Below are 22,847 nucleotides of genomic sequence, written 5' to 3' on the forward strand. Positions count from 1 at the left end.
GGGGCACTGTTGTGGTTTGATTCTGCAGAGACACGAGAGCCTCATATGTGTGAACTGTGCACTCACAGAAGCCTGTTGTCCGTTAAGTAGATTATTGTCATAGTGCTTTTATCTCAACAAGAGGAGAGAAACTAAGACTCACTCTTTATTTTCAACCAATTTAATCATCCATCTGTGCTTATTGTAAACTTATAAAGTGAGCATATATATTTAGCCAGGTGTGGTAGCACATGCCTTTAATCCCAGCAATTAGGAGACAGAGGCAAGTGGATCTCTATGAGTCCTAGGACAGCCTGGTCTACATAGAGAGTTTCAAGACAAAGCTAAATAATTAGACCTTGTTCTCAAAATAAATAAATAAATGGGAACATACATATTGTACACTTCAGTGACCATTCATTTGTCAGGAGACATAGTTTGAACCATACCAGGAGGAAAAGAGAAGAAAACACTTCAAACACTGTGCTTTGGGCTGTGTCCTAACTGTCTGTCCTGTCACTGTCATTACTCTCCTCCTCAACATCTCTGTAGGTATCATGCTTTATAATTGATTTTTATTCTTTTTTTCCTATGCCTTATCTCCCTTGATATCACTCAGTCTAGGAATTCTATAGTATGATTTCTCCCAGTGACCTTTAAAAGCAAATACTTGTGACCCTTTGCCCTCAAAAATTTCTGGAATGCAAAGGCATGGGGCTGAGATGAGGACTCTGATGTTTACACTCTAGAGAACACAACCCATTTTTACACAGTTGACTGCGTCTGTGCATTATACTCAAATAGAACATTCTCAAATTAAAGAGCAAGGTTTATGGTTAGATTTTTTTAATTGAATATTTTATTTATTTACATTTCAAATGTTATCCCATTTCTCAGTTTCCCCTCAGCAAACACCCTATCCCATCCCCCCCCCCCACTCTGCTACTGTGAGGGTGCTATTAATGCCAGATAAGGCCCCTTCAGCTCCTTCAGTCCTTCCCCTAACTCCTCCATTGGGGTCCCTGTGATCAGTCCAATGGTTGATTTCCAGCATCCACATCTGTATTGGCCAGGATCTGACAGAGCCTCTCAGGAGATTTTTAAGGCCTGAAAACTCTGACAGCATACACACACATGGAGAAACACACGCCTGTATTCATTATGCGTAAATAGCTCCTGGATGTTGGCGTGATTGTCAGGAAGAGAGAAAATACAGCACAATAGTCAGCATTTGCTAAACATTTGTTTCCTTTCAACAATAGCTTGACTTTTTTTAACTTTTATTTTTTTCAATTCGTATGCCCCCTACTTGGTTTTCATCAAGTTCACATCAGGGGAACCTAAGGATAATCAGATAGAAACAGGTTCAGCATAGGAACAGCTCAATAACCAGTGGGAAGTAGACTCAAATCCATAATCACCAATGAAAAGCTGACTCAAATCAAGGTAAATCAACTATAAAAAAACTACATAAGTAAAAGAAAAAACAGGAACCAATTAGAAATAATTACTGTTAATTACAGATAAATATGCTCATATTAAAATTGACTTAGATTCCATTATTCTGTAACATATTCATATCTTGTGGCTTTTATTTTAATTAAATTTATGGAGCACCCTCCAGGAACATATCTAGAAAGCTAAATATAACTAGTATAAAATTTTACTGAACTTCATATTTTTTCTTCAAACTGGATATTTTAAAAAACTCTCTGAGTATAATAACACTTTGACTTTTTAATCGTTGGGAGGAGGTGAACAAGTGTATAGTCAATATACAGAATAAAGTCCTCGAATGAAAGGGAGTGTAGTCACATTGTAATGTTTTTGCATATTAATGTAACCTACTTATTCTCAGTTACGGCAATAAAGACTTAAAGTATTTTTTATGGAAACATTATTTCAATGTATTCCATGATATTGCTTAAAATATTTTATTTCATAATTCATATTAACCTTCTTTATAGTGTTTTTAGTGCTTTAGGGTTGAACCCAGGTTATTTTTATATATATATATATATATATATATATATATATATATATATATATATAAAATTCGGGGATCATATTCTGTTTCCCAATTCAGGTCTGGTGACCCATCCTCAAGGCCAAGGAAAAGAGCCAAATCCACGGTGAAAATCAGAAAAAGATATTTTATTAATATGGTGCTTGAGTCCTGCCCTTCCACAAGTAACCAAAGCCAGGAGGCTGTTAAAAATAATCTTATATTCCTATGCTTGGTCATTGACACTAATATGTTCTGAACTCAGTCTTCTTGCATTCTGTTTACTCTTTTTTTTCAATCACAGACAAGTTGCACCTCAGGACTGAGACTTGTACAAAAGCAGACATGAAAGGGCAACAACAGGCTGGAGGAGGTGGGGGTGTCCCTAAGGAAAGAATTTTACAGTTCTCACAACTTCCAGATCACCTTACAGGATGAGACTGGATGATGGGTCATAGGTGGGCAGGCCCACACCTTGACCAATGATGCTTAAATGAGCATTATTTAAGGAAAAATAATGATACACTAGAAAAATGTGTTTTTCTTCCTGCAGATAGCCCAAATTTAAAATAAAGAGAACAAAAAGACATATTTCTTACAATGCATAATAAAAGGCTGTTGGTAACTTTGTGCACTCTCTCTTCCTCAAGTAAATCAAATTAAAATACAATGTTTAATTATTTTAATGACATTATTGCTGAATTGTAATGAGTATAATCATTTGATGTTTCCCGTGCACCTGGAACTCTCTAATCAGAATGACAATGGCTTTGGGTAGCAGCATCTACCCAAAATGCTTCATTTTCATCTGTTTATAAGCTTCAAAGACAAACACCATGCGCATCTTATCATCAATGAAATAATGAGGCAAAGAGGAACTAAATATCACATTCACACACATTACAAAAGCTAAGAAGCTTTCAACTCAGCTGCAAGTTTAAAGACCTGTGCATTTCCTAAGCAATGTACTTATCCATACCCTTAAGCATACACACACATTAAAATAAAATATTTACTTCTAGTTGTGCTGCCTCTGACACTTCCAGGGAAATAGTCTAAAGTTGCCCATATTTGTCAAAATTCTTAGTACTTGGGGGTGACCATACACATTAATCATTTCTAAGTAAACGTATGCTGGCTATTCCCCTCAAGATGAAATACTTCTGACAAGCATATCTATGTCAAGAGAGTTTGCTCACCCATAAATTTTTAAAATATTAATTATTAATTATCTTTAATAAGTACATGTAAACAAGATTCTTAAGGAAATAGGCATACACTGATCGATAACATACACTGATAAAATACTTGCCATTAAAATGTGCTTATAAATGTGATAGTTCATCAAAGAATATGACTGGCAACCAACATTGTGGATGAAAAGCATTATCACTGGCTGAATTCCAGTGACTTAAGTGGAAAATACAATTTATGGGTAAAAGAAATACACACAACTACAAATATTACTGCTGTTTCTGATAATCACTATAGGTAAAAGATATACCATTAACCTAGATCCACTAGATCATGTCATTACAAGCAGAAGAAATGTTAGGAGAGAACATATTGAAAAGCACACATCCGAGGGTGTGATAACATTCATCATACGATTTATTAAGGTGTGTTTTTAACAGAGATTAGCCTGTCATTTTTTTAATTGAAAATAGATGTTTTCCATACATTATAATCTGATTACAATTTCCCCTCAACCAGTTCCTTCTAGATCTTCTGCTCTCCCCGACTCATCCACATCTACATGATTACATTCTCTTCCTCATATATACTTTACCTCTTCCTCATATGACTTCAGGTTTCCAGTGATTTCCTCAGTCATGGTTGACACAGTGGTAGAGTAGGAAGGAGTCTAAACAGATATGCTGTCTGTACTATGGGTCACTTGGACACTCCATTGTTCAATAGGACATCTTAATGAAATGTGAAGGAAAAGTATCCTCCATAATGTACCCGGTTGTAGTCAAATAAATATCTTTAGATAATCAGGCTTTAATGAATAGGCCCCTGTTTTTCTTAATGTCAGTTGGTGGCTACACAGATTCATTTGAACCACTAGTAAAAGCTATCCTTATGTGTAGTTCTAGAGACAAGGACATCAGTAGAAAAACATGGATGTAGTTCCAGAGGGCCGCAGAGCAACCGCCTTATTGGACAATAATCGTAGAGAATATTTTGAGGAGCTTTTTTTGTTCTTTTAAAGTTTAAATGTATTAATATTTTCATACAATTAAAATATGAGAAATCATATTCTGTGCTCTCTGCCAACTCTTCCCAATTCCTCTCTACCTCCCAATCTGCCCAAGTCATTTCACATTTTCTGACAGTCTTTTTGCTTTTGAAGGAGCTTTTCAATCATAAATATTTTTTTTTCTCTTGAAAAAAGTAACTCAGTATTTCAGGACATTCATAAAACAGAATTTGGTAGAGGGTTAAAATTTCTTTATTAAGTCAATGAGCAAATGTTGGGAATTATTGACTTCTTATAATTCATGTAATCAGATTCATTGTCTTCTAGGTCACTTACAGTAAAAGTAATCATTTATGTCTTCTGATTGTCAGCATTTTGACTCTGGTTTTCATAATTTAAAATAGTTTAATTTGCATGTACCCATATTTTCTCTACCCTCAAATCAATCAAATCCAGAGTAATACACCACTCATATTTCAACACTCCAACTGTTCTTAGAGATTTTCTATTTTCATCAAATGAAGGCTGGCAACACATTTTCAAAGTGCCACCTATTTCTTTTGACACAATTGCCCATCTCTAGTAGTTTTCTCATTGATCCTTGTCTTCTGTTATTAATTAATAAATATGAGACTAATTCATATGCCACTTGGAGTTACATCAAAAAATCTGATCCACCTTCCAGTTTGATACCAATTTATTGCTTAATTCTCGGGACTCAATGTCCATCACTTTTGAATGAAACATAGCTTCATTTAATTCATATTTTATATTACTAGATCTCTGATTTTCTAATCATAATGCATTCATGGCTTTCTGAGAAATCACAGATTTTGTATGTTTTGATCCCAGGCTGATGAATGAAATTAAAATTTTACAAAAGTCACCGAAACTATAAAGCATTTTCACAGCTGTTTTCCTAAAGAAGATGACTCTCTCAACATGGAGTGATGACCTCTGTTCATCTCTTCCTGATACTTTGACTCTGATATTCAACGTTAAAAAACCCTCTGCCTTCGGAACTCCTACAGAGTAAGTATAACAAAGACTTGTACAATGACTAAACTTCATAGATAATTCCAATAACATTCAAAAATGACATTAATTAAATGTAAGTGAAGATTTGGTGGGCTCATTCATATTTGATTTGTATAGTTTCTTTTAAAACGTTTGCACCCAGCTTGAAATGATAATCTAAGAAATAACTTACTTTTACACATTTAGAATATCTTCCTGTAAAAATCAAATCTCCTTGTGGGTAAAGCCAACCACCCTGATTGATCTATTGATTGCTCCATTGATTGATCCATGGACACAGTTATGTGACAACTCTTCATAATCACCTCTTTGTAGCTATGCTAGGGAGCTCATATTTTGGAAGAAGGAGACATTTGTAGGGACATTTACACCCACTTTAGGTTTTACACATTTTTCGAGCCATACAAATAATAATGCCTCAGGTATTTCTCTAGAATTATCTTTGTAAAAAAATACACATCAAGGAAAACAAGATAAATATAAATTATATAGAAAGAACATTTGTCCTGAAACTTTCTGACTGACACATGAGCAAGTGGACTACTCAGCTCCAAGTTTATGCTCATCTGAGGGGTTATCTTTATACCTCAGTACCTATTCTCAAATTTAAGATTGCTTTCCTATGCATCCTTTTAAGTTGAGCATAGCTCGCGCTGGCATTTGGTCACTAATGTCATTGCCAGCAAAGATCTATATGATTCCTCATTTTCTTGAACTGGTGACTCTTTGATTCTCTATAATACTCCTACTTTACAATACATTTATCTTTTGAAAATATGTTGCCCAAGAAACTTCAAATTCTGGATGAGGACAGTTAAAAAAAAAAAGGAAACACTTCTTGGACGATCAGGTTACAAGTTAAGGTAAAATAAAATATTGTAAGTAGAATTACTAAAATTATGCTAATTATGTGTTTGTTCATTTATGCAGAGATTCACATGCTGCACGTAATAACTCACTGGTATGCATCTCAATGTAATATTCCTGTTAATTTAATTTCTTTGTGGAAGATAGAACAAGTCATTACTACTCTGATAAGTCGATTCAATTAAATTAAATATCTCCATGGGTGGCTTTTAATGACAGTTATACCTAAATAAAAAAGGAAACAGCATTCTAAACATATCTACGGAATGGAAATGTAGAAGTGGGTCATATCTAGGGCAAAAAATAAAATATGTGACAAGACAAAAACAGGGAAATACTATCTAATTTTCAATACTACTCTAAAATACACCAAATAATTTCTATAAATTAAATAATACTGTTGATTTTCTTGACAGTATAAATAGGTTTCATTTGATCCTCTATCTAAAATCTAAAAATCAGCTAATCTCCTCTCTCTCTCTCTCTCTCTCTCTCTCTCTCTCTCTCTCTCTCTCTCTCTCTCTCTCACACACACACACACACACACACACACACAGACACACAGACAGACACACACACACAACAAAGACAGAAGTGTGAGATAGTTTAACTCTGTATTCAAACAACACAGCCAGCTTACATCATTAGTATAGTATATTTTATTCCTTGTGATAAATATGCTCCTTTAGGCCAGATTAAATGACTTTATAGGCACTTTTAAAAATATAACAGCAGGTTAAAACTGGGGTTTCTTTTCTGTACTCTCTCTCTCCTTTTTGCTGCATCTGGTCTGGTTGCGAAACTAAATTATACATACAATAATCTTCTTGCAAACAACACTAAAATGACAGTTTTCTGAGGTTTTTATTTTATACCCCCAGTTTTAATGTGCCCACTTTTTTTTATAATACCCTTGGAAAATCCATCCTAATAACTAAGAACTCACACAAGATCCTTTACATAGTCACATTCATACACATATTCTAAGGCAGAAACAGGCTCCCGGGGTTCCTTAGATCTCTGTACTTCTCAGACTCCCTTGCCAAATTTCCTATAAGTCATTTTGACATTTAAAAGAATAAAGATCAAAAAGGTTCTGTTTCTTTGTCCAAAATCATTTTTTCTTCTTTTCTCTCCCTGACAGTCTAATAACACTTATAGCTTCCCTCTCACCTGTCTTCTCTTCAGAAGTTGGCGTCTAAATCTGTAGATAAATCAAGTGATATATTCAACCACATGAAGAAAAGAATGAGTCAAGCATCCACACAAAGGTTTACCGACCAAGTGGCCTAAAAGCCAACCCTACATTCAGCTCTCAGAACCACAAGATTCTAGCCAGATGCCACATTAGCATGCACTCTAAGGTGGACCCTCAAACATCACCGTCATCCATCATGGAGCATTGGTTCATGAAAGTTTAGGCTCATATTTCATGTTATTCAAAAAAATTTTGTGATATTATGCAAATAATGAAGATGTGTTGAATTGTCTCCTTTTCTAAAGGTCTAATTTTATATTCATTTTAAAAGTTATTGTAGGCATTGTGATATCAGTTACATGTGCAGTAGATACCTATCAAATTATAGTAAATATCAATGTAGACAAGCAGAGGTCATAGTAGATTTTTATATGTACTGGCATATAGTAATTCCTTGAAGAAGAAATGTGATTTGTAGAGGAGAATTGGAGGGCCTTGCTAGGAGTCAAGGCACAAGGGAGATTGTTCCCCATTCCTAATGCCATACCAATTATGGAAAAGACACTTCAAAGGGGATATGAGAGTTTCACAATTATACAACACTACGCTAGTTTTATCAAAAGACACTTTAATGTATTACTCTTCATTTAACAGTCAAGAAATAAAACGCAAAATGATTTCATTCATTGTCATTAGCATATGTCTGCACTGATGGAGGACTTATAATGAGGAGAATGCCCTGTCCAAAGAGAAATTGTTTTAGGAAATGTTGAATCTCAAGAGCACTCCAAATAAATGAAGAACTTTCCCTAATCTTTTATACTACTATATGTGAATAGTTCATTCTAGTCTGTAAGATTGTTTTCTTTTATCATTAACAGAAAAATCATTCAATTAAATTCCTGAATTGGTTGTATTATAAGTCAAAATACTATTAGTGCTTTGCTTTAAGAAAAAAATTCTAAGAAGATAGTATGTTAAATTTGATGTGTTTTTTGTGTGATTTGGACAAATCTCTGAATCTCTTTTGATTTGTAAAATCTGAATAAGAGTAACTTCATTACTTACCCAAAACAGTTTAAAGAGGACACAAAATGTGTGATAGGCAAATTCAGTGAACACTATATACCAATTTTTAAATTATATATATATATACAAATACATATATAATAATGCATATATATGCATATATCTATGCAGTCTGAAAAGCAAAGGATTTTATTCATGACAGCATATAATAAATATTTATTGATAAAAGGACTCTGTCATTAAATATATGGCAGAAAACACATTCACTTGAGAATATCAGAAAAAACATAGTATCCAACTTTCAGTCAGATAGGACATCAGTGATAAACAAAATAAGTATCCCTCTAAAGCCCAAGTTGATAAGCCAGTGAGTTAATAAGGGTTACTTAAAGAACAAGAATGAAGAGTTTCATATGGGAACTGGCCTTACAACCAGCCACAACACGGAGAAATTTTATTCCAGCACATATCATGACTTCGCCATGCTTACTTACACTTATAGAGAACTCTGTTTCAGTTAATTTGCCAAACTAGGTGTTCTATTGCTTCTGGAGAACATGACATCAGGTGAACTTTGGGCTGTTTATCTACAGCTATGAGGATATAAAAGGAGCAGGCAGAATCTCAGGTAAAGTTCTGACATTTCTTCCCCCTTTCATTTATAAGGGAATGTTAGTAGTCTTCATTTTGAAGGTCACCTGCAAGTAATCACAGCTTCAGTGAAGACAGTAATGGCTATTCTTACCAGAGGACAACATTCAGCAGTGTTTTCATCTGCACCAAGTGGACTGACCTGAAACTTTCAACATCGTGGAGCATCTTTCACCAAGACAGATGAAAGATCTGGGTTCTTTTAAACCTAGCACTGCATGCCGTTGTAGAACCTCCAGCAACAAGAAATGAAAAACCTGTTACTTGTTTTTGGAAATCTAAAGATGACCTGACATCAGTTACTTGTGAATACGGATGCACTTTCTTCTAACTAGCCAAGCCAGTAATTTCTGTTCACCCCAAATTTTGAGTGTTCTATGATGTTTTGCCACATCTGTAGGAAAGGTGCAATCTTACAATATATCAAAGGTCTGGTAAGGCCAAGTTTCTGAATATTGCATTTCCAAATTCCTTGAACCGAAGAAGAGATGTAGCCAAGTATTTAAAAAATATGTGGTTGATCAATCAACCGATCATCTTAAGTGATACATAGTTATAGCTGGTTCCGGGGTTGGGGATTTAGCTCAGTGGTAGAGCGCTTGCCTAGCAAACGAAACGAAAGGCCCTGGGTTTGGTCCTCAGCTCCAAAAAAAAAAAAAAAAAAAAGAAAGAAAAAAGAAAGAAAAAAGGATAGTTATAGCTGGTTCCAAAAATCTTGTAAATAATGATTATGATTAATGAAACAAAGAAACTTTTGATTTTTTCCATATGTTGTGGAAAAATTCTGACTTTTATATTTTAGACAAGCAAATTATCTCGTGGATGAAAAAAATGGACACTGCATAAAGACCCTCCTTGATGTTTTTTGGTTTTTTTTTGCTTTGTTTATTTTAAATTACAGAAAGGCATCTGCTATACCTTCCATCCAAGGTAAGCAAATGCCAGAGACTCCAGGGGTTGGCCACGTATCCTTATAATCTACTGTGCATTAAACTGAAAGACTACAAGCAGAGAAGTAATTCAGCAAAAGGGAAATAGGTCCTCCTGGTCTCCATAATGTTTGCTCTTTGCACCCCCTTTTTACCCTTTAAAAGCACAGCAAACCCTTGTTTCTTGTGTTTACTATCTTTGTTTATGGTGCTGAGCAGGCTTTAAGAGCATTTCCTTTTCTATGAAGCCAGGTAGACATACTGATTCCCCTGAAATGTATGCTTAATTATGAAATCTTTCTGTAGGAAGTACGTGACATTCTAGGAAAGAAACATAATGGCATTTTCACCCCAATTCTGTAAAAGCTTCGAGAAACAGCTAAATATAACTTACTTTCTACTACCGAAATTCTAAGAAGTTCAATATCTCAGTGAGATTTTTCTGGAAGTTTCAGTTAAAACTGAATCAAGGTTGCATTTGAGGCTTAACTTTCTAAGGCAATCATGCAAAGCAATCAATTCTGAGTATTCATGATGGTGTTTTGCATTCTATAAATTGCTATATCTAGGTTATAGACTTTAGAGTACACTACTTCTGGATGATTTAGAAGCAGGGCTCTTTCACGCATTCTAATACACGACTGTGTCTGACCTAGCAATGGGCATCTCCATTCATACTTGCAAATTTTCATCAATGAACCTTGTCATCCTTAAGGTCATTCGCATAATTTTAACATTCAGTGTAATAACCAGGATACAACGTGATAGAACAAATTGATGTAAGAAAAATCTTAAGCAAATTCAACAGCTCTCTTCAATAAGCCAAAATATTTTGTTTATTGCTTCACCATATCTGTACTGCCACACAGGCTTTGCTGTGCTCTGAAGCAAACAAGAGTATTGTCCTGTATATAAGACTACACACATGCCATGTAAATGTCATCACTGGCTTTCACAGGGAAGAACCCCTGATCGTGGTCGGGTGTCTTATCCCTAGAGGTATCTTCTCAGTTTGCCAAGTTGATGGTTTTCCTTTGCTCACTGTTCCATACATTTCACTCCTATTCTTTAGCCATGAGTCACCAAATGTGTAATTTCAACAAAAGTAGTCTCCTATGATTTTTAAGATTTATTTATTTATGTATATGAGTATATTATAGTTGTTTTCAGACACACCAGAAAAGGGCATCAGATACAATTACAGATGGTTGTGAACCACCATGTGGTTGCTGGGAATTTAATTTAGGACCTCTGGAAGAACACCCAGTGCTCTTAACCTCTAAACCATCTCTATGATCCCCAAGGACTGAAGGAGCTCAAGGGGTTTGCAACCCCATAAGAGGGACAATATCAAACAACAAGATACCCCAGAGCTCCAAGGGACTAAATCATCAACCAAAGAGTACACATAGAGTGACCCATGGCTCCAGTCGCATATAGCAAAGGATGGCCTTGTCCAGCATCAGTAGGAGGAAAGGCCCTTGGTCTTGGGAAGGCTCAATGCCCCAGTGTAGGGGAATGCCAGGGCATGGAGGTGATAGGAAGTGTGCGGTGGATGGGAGGGCGCGGGAGCACTCTCATAGAAGCAGGCTAATGGGGGATGGCATAGGGTGTTTTCAGAGGGGAAACCTGGAAAGGGGATAACATTTAAAATGTAAATATAGAAAATATCCCATAAAAGAAAGGAAAAAAATTTCCTAACTTCCCCTATCCTCTTCCCATTCACTATTTACTAGAGGGTGTTAAAACAGCCTTCCAGGTACCTGGTGTCCTTATCCAGTCTGTTACTGCTAGGTCTCCGATCCACCGTGAAGTTCCTCATCCTTGAGGATATAATTATCTTGAAGCCAGTTTATTATTTCATTCAACAACAAGAAAATATCAAAAATATTTTCATGAGAGGATAATGATTAGTTGACACCCTTTTAGAAGACAATATTGAATTAAACACTAGCATAGAATAAGTTTTTGAGATAAGAATAGGAATTATTAAGTTGTAAATGGGTTGAGAAAACAGTGTATTAATAGCCCACAAAAAAGTTTTTAGAACCTTCAGACATTCTATATCTCAGAATTATTTGCATAGTAGGCAAAAAAAAAAAAAAACAACCATGAATCTCAGGTGGGAAATGAAGTTCAGTTGGTGAAGTGCTTGATATCCAAGCACAAGGACCTGAGTTCAGATCCCCAGTACCCATATAAAAAACAATGAGTGTTTATAGTCCTAGTGCTAGGAAGGCAGAGAAAGAAGGATGCCTAGAGCTTGCTAGCTACACAACATAGCAATTCATGAGTTGGAGAGGCAATGTAAATGGCCAAAAGTAAGGTTTTCAAAGATATGGCAGTGATAGAATGCACATGATATGCATTGTTTTTTTTTTTACACAGTTGTACAAGGTATCCTTGGTTATAGGCCAGAACTGCATGATAATAACCTACTACTGAAGATACCAACAAAACAAAACAAAACAGTATGCAGAAACAAGCAAAAAACAGTATGCAGAACACAGAAACTATAGGTGAACTGAGCTGAAAGCTTCCTCCTTGTTGGCTAGCACTCATAATACTGTAAGTAAATATGCAGGAAGCTGGCTAAGAAACGCTGAGAAAGTTCTTTTCCAGCTTTGGATGTGGTGTGTTATACAATACCAACTTGCAAGGCAAGATGAGCCTATCAGTACCTCAGTGGCACAACCAACTAAATTCCAATTTGACCTGAGACCTATTCCATAGGAAGCATCTCACGTGCCTGGTCCTGTAGAACCAGTTCAAATGTTCATGGTTGAGAATGTCACAGGCACCAGGAATGAACCTATTTTGGCTTTCCTATGGAGACGTGTTATAAAACTGTTTTTTAAATACTTCTATTATGGCCACACACTAGCCTTATCCAAGCAGCTTCTCTCTGCAGAGGACAAGATCTAATACACAAACCCATTGCTAGTCAAGTTGGAGAGAACAACTGACTGGAAGTAATTAGCCTGAAGCCAGACATCTCATTGATATCAAACATTAAATGGCTTCAGGAGCATGGCAGAAGAGAAAGGAAGATTTAAATTCCCAGATGAGGAGGAGAGGGTCCTGAGGGCACGGCACAGACATGCAAGCATGGACGCGCAGCAACTACAATTGTCAACATTATGAATGCTACACCTTCTGTCATTGATGGGAGAGGAATCAGAGGACCCTGGCTCACTCAGTGGATCTAATGGCCATCAAGGATCATGTGGGAGAGGAACTCATTCTCCTAAGTGTGAGAGAGATTGGTTGCCCATGATACAATGGATAACACCAAATGCAAGCACTCACAAGTGGCCCTGGTTGTATGTATGTATATATATATATATATATATATATATATATATATATATATACATACATATACATATATATATATATGTATGTATGTCTGACATATTGTCTGACATCAGTAGGATGAGAAGCCCTTGGTCCTGTGTAGGCTCCTTTCCCCAGTGTAGGGGAATGTCAGGATGTCAGGGTGTTGAGGTGGGAGTGGGTGGGTGGGAGGGAGAGCATCCTCACAGAAGCAGGGGGAGGGAGAATGGAAGAGGAGCGAACTGGGAAAGGGGATAACATTAGAAACTAAATACATAAAATATGCAGTAAAAATACAAAAGAAGGAAACACAGCAAACCCATATGAAAGTCAGATGCAGATTTGGTGGGGGAAAAGCCACCCTGGTGAAGCCAGTAAACCAGAAGAGGTGCTGGAAGGAGGACTGTGACAGAAATGAACACACACATGAAGCTGCCCAAGAATAAATTAATAAAAATGAGAATGAGCAAGGAAGACACCTCTCATCGATAGCTCATCTCCGCTCACTTGTTCACCCCCACACACTGAGCACACCACCATATCATATAGCCACGCATGCAAACATCGATGCACACACATACAAAAAGCCGAAGATGGCAAAGTCTTTCCATGAAATTTGAGGTTGGTCATGAGCTACTCTTTAAGAGGTAACCATTCTCTACGTTGGAGAAACGACTGTTCCAGTTTTGATATAGAAATAGCAGGTTCTGGGAAGCAGAACCATTGGCAAAAATTGCAGCACTGGACAATTTGAAATTGGGCCAGCATCTGCCACAAGTTTCTAAGTATTGAAGATGGAAAACAGAAAGTAGGTCATAACTAATACATTTAGGATCTTTAGTTATTTATCTGGAGGCTGCCAATCCAGCCCTTCAAAACATCCAAGTTTAAAAATAGCGTTCCTACATTATCTTATTTACGGACCATATTCTCAGGCCCCTGTTGTTTGGAGTGTGTGATGGTTGAATACGTGTATCATATTTCTGAAGCTGTTATTTTACGAAACCAAATATTAAACCATAGAATAGAAGAGCCTAAGGAGAAGCAGACGTGATGACAAGGAGTTGCTGTTTGCCAGCTCTTTCTCTGATCCCTGGTCCCTGGTGAGGTAGAGTAGGGGTAAACAGAGAACCAGAGGGAAAACAGCTTTGCCAGCTCTTGGTGCCTCTGCAGAGCCTGGGCGAATATGACTCCAGAGGCACATTAATATTGATAAACGCTATTTCAGAAAACAGACTGTAAATCAAGATTCAGGACTGTTATACGAGTACAGAGTCTTCAAACATGCCACTTCATGTGCAGTGCTGATGCATGCCTTCTCAGAGAAAGCCCGGAAGATAATGAATCATGGCGGGCTTTTCAGTAACTTACAGCTATTTGCAGTAATGTGGTAATTGGAAGTGACACTGAAGATCTGTGTGTTTATTCTGGGTTGCCATGTTGTGGCTGTACTGCAAACTGAGAAATACTATAACATCAAATGTCTGTGTCAAGTTAATTTCTCACTCATTTTGCCTCAGGCTGATTAGCACAAATTACATTTCCCACTAATAAACTCAAGATGTTAGAAAGCAGTATGGAAATGTCATATATGGATACTACTTATAATTATTTTCTTAAAAATTGAAGCCCTGAATGAATTTTAATGCACAGCATTTCTTCTATGTCACTTACTGGTAGTTTCAAAGGGGATACTGGATATTTGAAAGTAGTGGGTTTTGTTTTTATTTTTGCATTTGACACGGGGAGTGTTTATTTCGACATGTTAAAAGGCAAATAAGTATGTATGTTTCGTAACGCCATTATTTTAAGATAACATTTTATTAAACTTTTCTTAAAACTTTATAATAGATTAACAAATGTTTAAAATAGTATTGGATGCTACAAAGTTGCATCACCTCATAGTTTTATATTCAAATAAATATAAATCTAGAAGGATGTACAGTATCGTTGCCATGGTTTCATAGGCATATGTTTATGATCAGTGTTCTACCAGATAGAATATTATACCTATAAACATAACTCTCATTCTTCCACATGAGCTGACATGGTCGTTCAGTGAGTAAAAGTGCCTGCTTCAAAACCTTGTGACATGAGTTTAATTCCTCAGAGCCACCTGATGAACAGGGAATCAACTCCCACTCACTACCCTTTGACCTCCACATGTGTGCTGTGTCATGCCATTCTCATGTAAACAAGTTAACTAAGTTAATTAAAATTCAACAAATCCAGAAAGTTTCATTTCCCTAAAACAGTCTGGAAAGAAAGCTATTATGTTTCTTTGCCAAAAATAAAAGATGGCTTGAGAATAGTGGCGCGAACCTTTAATTCCAGCCCTGGAGAGGAAGAGACCAGAACATCTCTGTGAGTTTCAGGCCAGTGTAGTCTACAAAGTAAGTTTCAGGATAGCCTAGGCTACACAGACAAGCCCAGTCTGGGAAACCAAAAATAACAAGCTAGCTAGGAGATGAATTAATAATCCCAAATTGTGTTAATAAGAATGATTTCGATTACATTTGACAACTGATAGTCAGTCTGGCAAAATGCAAAGTTAAGAACAAATCTGTTTTCAGTCTTTTTCCCCTGATCCAATACCTGATCGTATTCCCCTCTTCCCCTCCCTGTCCCCTTTCCCACCCTGAGGGCCAGCAGAAAGAAAAGAAACAGGCAACCTCAGGAGGTAGGAGGTGAGGGAACGCTCTAAAATGTACCACAGACCTGGGAGGAGAGAGCCTCTCAGGACTTAAAGAGAGGGACCTTAGATGAAATGCCCTATAGTGGGAAGGGGGAACTTGTAGAGTCTACCTCTAGGATCGAGTGAGGGATGGGATTGCTATCCCACAGTCAAAAACTCTTACCCATAATCGTTCCTGTCTGAAAGAACTGCAGGGATGGAAATGGAGAGAAGCCTGAGGAAAAGGAGATCCAGCAACAGGCCGAACGTGGGATCCAGCTCAAGGGGAGACCCCAAGACCTGACACTATTACTGAGGCTATGGAGTGCTCACAAAAAGGGGGCCTATCATGCCTGCCCTCTGAAGGACCCAACAGGCAGCTGAAAGAGTCAGATGCAGATATGTGCACCCAACCAATGGACAGAAACTGCTGAGCCCTGTGGCTGAATGAGGTAAAAGCTGGAAGAAACCGAGGAGGAGGGCAACCCTGTAGGACGACCAGCATCTCAATTAACCTGGACCCCCGAGGTCTCTCAGACACTGGACCACCAACAAGGCAGCGCACACCAGCTGAGAGGAGGCCCCCAACACATGTACAGCAGAGGACTCCCCGGTCTGGGTTCAGTCAGGGAAGATGCATCTAACCCTCAAGAGACTGGAGGCCCCGGGGAATGTGGAGGTTGGGGGTTTGGGGGGTGGGAAGTGAGGACATCCTTGTGGAGGCAGGGGGTGGGGTGCAAGGTATGGGATATGGAAAAGTCGGAGGATGGACCAGGAGGGGTATATAATCTGGAGTGTAAAAAATATTAAATAAATTTAAAAGAAACAAAAGGAAAAAAAATAATGAACCAATCTGTTCATTTGATCATCCTACTTATCAGAAAGAACTAAATAAATAGGACAAGAAGGCAGTGATATTAAAAGCTGCACAAGCAATGTTTCCTTTTAGATGGCTACAAATGTACAATAATGATAAGGGAATTTTATGATCAAGTGTTTACTTACTAATTCTATGTATGCTTCATACAGGCAACTTAAGCAGTTAATTACTGATGTCAAGATTACTTCTCTAATGAAGGTAGCAGAGGACCCTTGGGATCTGCAAGGCAACTGCATTAGTGAATTAACCTTTGTCTATTAAATCATATTTTATTAAAGTTATTAATCCAGTTGAAGGCAACCTAAATAAGATTCTGTCAAATAAGTAGAACTGCTGGTCAATAATTAAAAACAAAACCATGGAAACATGTGGTTTCCAAGAGTCCTGATGTCAAAATATTAATACAACCCTATCTGTAAGTTATTCCAAAAAGATAATAAAATTATGTGACATGCAAAAAACTTATAACTTTTCTGTGTTTTCAAAATAAATTGTAGCATTTTTATTTTTGTCAAAGGATTGATAAATTTATGTATGATAAAGAGTAACATAAGATAGGTATTTCCAGCAGTCACACAACAGTATGGGAGGCTATAAACAGTTTTAGTTAGTTATGATACATAACTTAAGGTTGTGACAAACTTAACTTACTAACACTTGAACCCTACCACTTTTTGTCTATTCAAACTTTGATGAGCTGAAACAACAGAGGAGACTTGGGCATCACATGCAGGTCACATACTGAAGGTTCCTTGAGGGAATAAGGAGTATCAGACACCTTTTCATTTTATATATACATAGTGAGCTAGAATAAATGGGATTCTTAAATGTTATGTGTTCGGTATTTGTGTACATTTGAGAATATTACAAGATTTCATGATGTTCTAAATTTTATCAAGTACACTATACATGATTTCATTAAAATTAAACCAATAGTTTTCTTAAAAAACCTTTGGTGAATTATTTAACATTTCCAAGCTTCAACTTACTCATGTGGAAAATAGTAATACTAATACCAAACAGGTTGATGTTTCTATAATAAAATAACAGAAAGAAAATGTCCAATGTCACAAAAATTTCAAAAGAATTCTTAGTAGACTCTAATTAATAATAAGCTAGTGTATTCTCTCCGTTAACTAGAAAAGAAACTAAAATGTCTTCAGTAATTGTATATTTAATGAAATATAGATAAACCATCTTGTTTCTTGGCACTAAACCAGTAGGGGTTATAAACAAGTAAACATCTGTCCGAATCTGCACACAGCATCTTCCCACTGTTTTTATACTCAAAAGAGATAATTTCCCATGTTCAAACGCAACCCTTGTTCCCCTGTTACCTATTTTCCTTCCTGTTTTACACCCTCCTCTGGAAAGACTTCTCTGTTGGAAACACAGAGAAAAGAAATAAATATTTACAAAGCCAAAAGGTTTCGTAAGCTTATATATTGCTATTTCATTTTCCACTAAATAATCAGAAAGGTACAGCAACTGTGTTCTTAGCAAATGACCCTGGAAAGTAGTATGGGGCTATAATGACTGAAGATAAAATTGAAAAATTATTGTAAAATTTAAGTTTTTTGTATCTTTCTTCAGAATTAAAGTTATTAAACGAGGAAAAGTAATGATTTAAATGACTAGAGAATGGTAGAACATAAATGCAAGAGCCAATAATACTGTGAATAGAAATAAAATAAAATCATATTATTTTAACAGATACTATATGTTAATTGTCACATTAATAGGTTTGACCATATTATTTTCCACATCTACAAATGAAGTCATGTAAATTCAATAACCTGAGAATGATCTGTTGTTTCTTTCTTTCTTTCTGTTTCATGTATGACTTGCAGAAACTGGTATGTGTTTGATGCGAAAACGGTAAACCACAGGGATAATTTTCTTGAACAAAGTGAATTTTTAGCGTCTTTAAAATCCGACTTGGTGCTGGATATTTTTAAGGAATAGGTATGTGAGAGATGTGATTTGATGTTCCTTTCTTATCAACATTTCCTGCTAGGAAGCAATTGAAAAATATCTCAGATAAAATGTTTGATAAGACATAATCAAAATGTTTACTGACATGCTAATCGCTTAATAACAGAGATATAAATAAACTCATTTTCTGCCTTAAGCAATTAAGTTTATAACATTAAAGCCAGGGTGTGCCAATTACTTACTTAAAACTCGCAATTCCTACAGAAGGACGTGCACCTTCCAAGGTATAATTTTTATTGTGTTTAGGTTCCCATTTCTCTCTTCAGATTCCATGCAGTCTCTTGAACCCGGTAAGCAATTGTGAACCATCTCCTGAGGTTGGTTGCAAATATGCTGAAACCATACACCCTATGCTTTGCAGCTGTTTGATTTCCTTAAATCTTTCTCTCATCCAGATCCATCCACCTGAGCACAACACATCCCTTCTGAGTCAGAACCCAAATGCCATCACCCTAATATGAACAGATGGGATCAGTCTCCCTGCACTCCATAATAATGTCATAACATAAACCTTTCATTCATTGCTCATATGTTACTGTGTTGTTTGTGTTTTCTATTTGTCCTTTGCTTTGATTAGCACTAAAATCCTTAGGGACGGAGAAAATGTCATAATACTTCTTCTCAGATAAATGTAAAGTACTTGACGGTGAAAGCTTCCCTTTGTTTACTGACAACTTTGGCACATAGTTCAAACATAGTAAACAGTTTACTGCAGGAACTGGGAGCTAGTTGTCCCTGGCACATGGTATGTCACCAAGAAACACAAAAATACTTCAAAAGTAAATGACTGGATTTCATAAAATCACCCATTTTTAGTAGAATACCTCACCCAACAGTAAAACACTAAGTTGTTGCTAAATTGAATTGATCCTAAAAGTGAATTTAATTGTTATTAAATTACTTATGCTTCCTGTGAAGGGAAAGAAAATAACATTTATTATTTACTATATGTATGCACCTATGTTAAAGAATAAAAATGTAAATTGTAACAGACTCATTTGATCATTTAGTGAAGCTGTAATTTATTATATATTAATAATTAACGTTATACATCTTTGTGTCAGTCACAGGTCTGATGAAATTGGTAACTTCTTTTATGATCAAATTTTTATTTTTCAGTGTGAATAAAAATAACAACGTTTCCTATGGACGATGCCTCTGCATGGACACAGGTCACATGCAAGTCTCAAATATATATATATATATATATATATATATATATATATATATATATATATATACACACCCATATGGCCCATCCTTGAAAACTATGAACTTTTTATGTTTATATTTTTCCCATAAATACAAAGACCATAAATTATATTTGTATTGCTCATTTTAAAGTAATTAACTTTCCTTCTTGAACATATAACATAGCTACTTATTTTTTTATATATAAATCATTCGACCCTAAAATTTCTATGGTCGTAGCCCATTATGTCTCTGCACTCATGGTTCTGTGGGATTTCTACTACCAGAATATCGTCCATCTGAACGCTACTTTCACCATGTCCCACGGCCATCATCAGTGGTTTAGTGCAGTAAAGAAGAGGAGGGTCAAAACTATGTGACAAAATTGTCAAAAAATTAGAGGCCTACTATTCCTGAGTCTATTTCATGCCTGCCTCTGTAACTTTCATGTCTGGTCTTTCGATTGCTTTTTACTTCACTCTATTATATAAACACGACATTAAACTTAGAAAGAAGAGGATTAGATTTGTGGGACTGATCATGACTACCTCTGAAAGACCCAACAAGCAGCTGAGAGTCAGATGCAGATATTTGCACCCAACCAATGAACAGAAGCTGCTGACCCCTGTGGTTGAATGAGAGAAAAGCTGGAGGAAGCTGAAAAGGAGGGCAACCCTGTAGGAGAAAGAGCAGTTTCCATTAACTTGGACCCCTGAGATCTCTCAGACATTTGATCACCAACCAGGCAGCATACACCAGCTGAGATGAGAGCCCCAACACATAAACAGCAGAGGACTGCCGGGTCTGGGTTCAGTCAGAGAAGATGCACCTAACCCTCAAGAGACTGGAGGCCCCAGGGAGTTTAGAGTTCAGGCAGGGTGAGTGGGGTGGGGACATCCTAGTGGACACTGGGGTGGGGATGGGGACGTACGGGATGTTGAACATTCGGAGGGTGGAGCAGGAGGGGAATAAAATCTTGTGTAAAAAATAAAAAAATAATTAATTAATTATAAAAATAATGCTATTAAACTGATTTCTTTCTCAAACTGAAAAAGAACTCACTTTCTTCCTCATTTATTCAGTGAGCATATACTGAGCATATAGAATATCTCAAAAACTGGGCTATATTTTGAAGAAGGTAAACATGAAATAAGTATGCTTTGTTGGTATTTAGAACAGCACAGGATCACAAAAATGATGATACGGTCCTAACCACCATTCAAAGGAAATCTGCGAGGGTTCAGTACAAAGTAATCTGAAAAATAATAGGGGAAAAATTATGGTCTGTTTTGTAAGTAGTTTGTGTATGTTTACACGTGTGTATGTGTATGTATGCATTTTATTTAGATTGTAACTTCTGCCGAAGAGTGCTAATGGTAAACATTATACTCATTCCCATTGAATTATGACTTGGGGAAAAACAGACTTACGTTAATTTCCTCCATATATGGATGAACTAACTGACAGTTATGATTCTCCACCCTCTATGAAGGGTCTTGAAGAGAGGTTGCTTTAGGATGACGGCATTTTTGTTTCTTTAATGCTTAGTACCTTTTTCATTGTAGATGGTGGACAACTATAATTAATATTTTAAAAGAAAGTCACAACATAATTTCACGGATTTGTTTTAAACTTTCAAGAACTTCTTATTAAGCAGGGCTTTGCATTGTTCAGTAATGTTCTTCCGCTGAATAGCAGTAATCGCAGCCAACTTAACTGAACAATTACAATGTGCCGGTTCCTGTGATGAGTCTTTTAAATGCATTTTTAATTTCCCAACAACCCTGAAGCTTAGGGATTATTATTACCTCTCTCCCAATAGGGAATATAAAATTCAGAGAGGTTAATGGAGTCAGTCCAGGGGATCACTCAGGATCCAAGCTCCTCCTCCTTTATAGGGAAGCCAGATCAGCCATAGGATAAGTTCATGCGACTCTAGCTGGCACCTTCCGATGAGTTTTACCTACTGCATATCAGCAAGACACGTCCTACCATCTCTTATCTCTTTTTTGATTATACTGAAAAATCATGCAGCTTACTTTACCAAATCAAGCAAAATCGGTTTTCAATTAAGAACAGTTCATGTGTGCTTACAGCGCATGAGCAAATGTGGGTGCCTGTGAGACTGCACATGTACAGAGAGAAAAGGACAAGTTGGGTCTTGCTGTCCACCATATTTTGAGATAAGGTGTCTTATTTCTGTTGTTATCAACGATGGATTGCAGCCTCCGTGACTGTTGAGCTACGACAAATGTCTCCTGTTTCCGCCTTCCATCTCACCATTGGAGTGCCCTGATTACAGATGTGGGCTACCGCATCTGGCCTTTTCCCTGGGTTCCAGTACCACAGTTGCAGGCTGCTGCGGCAGCCCTTTTATCCAGAGGCATCCTCTGTCTCTCATCTTTTAAATATTCATTTATCTTTGTAATTTTGAAAAAAAAGTCAAATGGAACATAAAATAAACATAAGAAGATGCCTTCAAAGTGCAAACAACTTAACATACATACTTGAACTTGACAATGCAGTGTTTCATTCAGTAGGTTGCTATTTTACTACAAGTGCCTCAGGCATAAGCACATTCCTCTAATATTACCTGCTTCAATCCGTGTATTGCTTTATTAGGGTTTATGTTAGCAATTATTTAATACTGAAAGTATCAACACTCAGCAAGAATTATGAAAATTGACGTATTGTATTAAAATGATTTTCAATTGTTTATAAATGATTTTTTATTTGTATGTTTTATTTTACCCATTACCTCAATGGTATATGAGCATTTATAAAAGCAAAGTTTAAGAATTCTATTCTTTATAAAGACCATAAATCAGTTAACTTTGTTATTGATAGTTTTGCAGCGCTCTCTCTCTCTCTC

The 22,847-nt window shown here is 36.5% G+C and overlaps 1 protein-coding gene across 5 annotated transcripts in view; it reads right to left on the minus strand.

Annotated features, from left to right (window-relative positions):
* Positions 1–22,847, minus strand: part of Erbb4 (erb-b2 receptor tyrosine kinase 4) — a 1,072,248-nt gene that overhangs the window by 576,152 nt on the left and 473,249 nt on the right. The window lies entirely within an intron of this gene.

Source organism: Rattus norvegicus, chromosome 9 (assembly GCF_036323735.1).
Source record: "Rattus norvegicus strain BN/NHsdMcwi chromosome 9, GRCr8, whole genome shotgun sequence".
Classification (NCBI taxonomy): domain Eukaryota; kingdom Metazoa; phylum Chordata; class Mammalia; order Rodentia; family Muridae; genus Rattus; species Rattus norvegicus.